The following is a 377-nucleotide window of genomic DNA, read 5'->3' on the forward strand; positions in this document are numbered from 1 at the left end:
AGTGATGATAACTTGTTTATCATCTTCCCTACCCAAATGCTGCCCCATATTTCACAGCGATAGAAAAAACTGTTTCGTCTAGAGAGAGAGTTCACACTCTTCAAATTATTGTGCACAAAAGCTATTTTAAGTCTTTAGAATACAGCCTTTAATTTGATGTTCTTTGCGCACAAGGATTTTCCTTTTTTAAAAGCCAGAATAAAACCAACTTGTAATGAGATGACACTGATGAGAGAAAATCTGCCATCAATTCTCCTGGAAACCTGATTCAAGAAAACTTCTAATCCAGTATGTATTTCCTGAAGTTATGATTCCATCTAGACTGCTCCAGAGCCAAAAAAAAAAAAAAACAATTTACAAAGAACAGAAGCCTCAAC

Source organism: Buceros rhinoceros, unplaced genomic scaffold (genome assembly GCF_000710305.1).
Source record: "Buceros rhinoceros silvestris isolate BGI_N320 unplaced genomic scaffold, ASM71030v1 scaffold31251, whole genome shotgun sequence".
Taxonomy (NCBI): Eukaryota; Metazoa; Chordata; class Aves; order Bucerotiformes; family Bucerotidae; genus Buceros; species Buceros rhinoceros.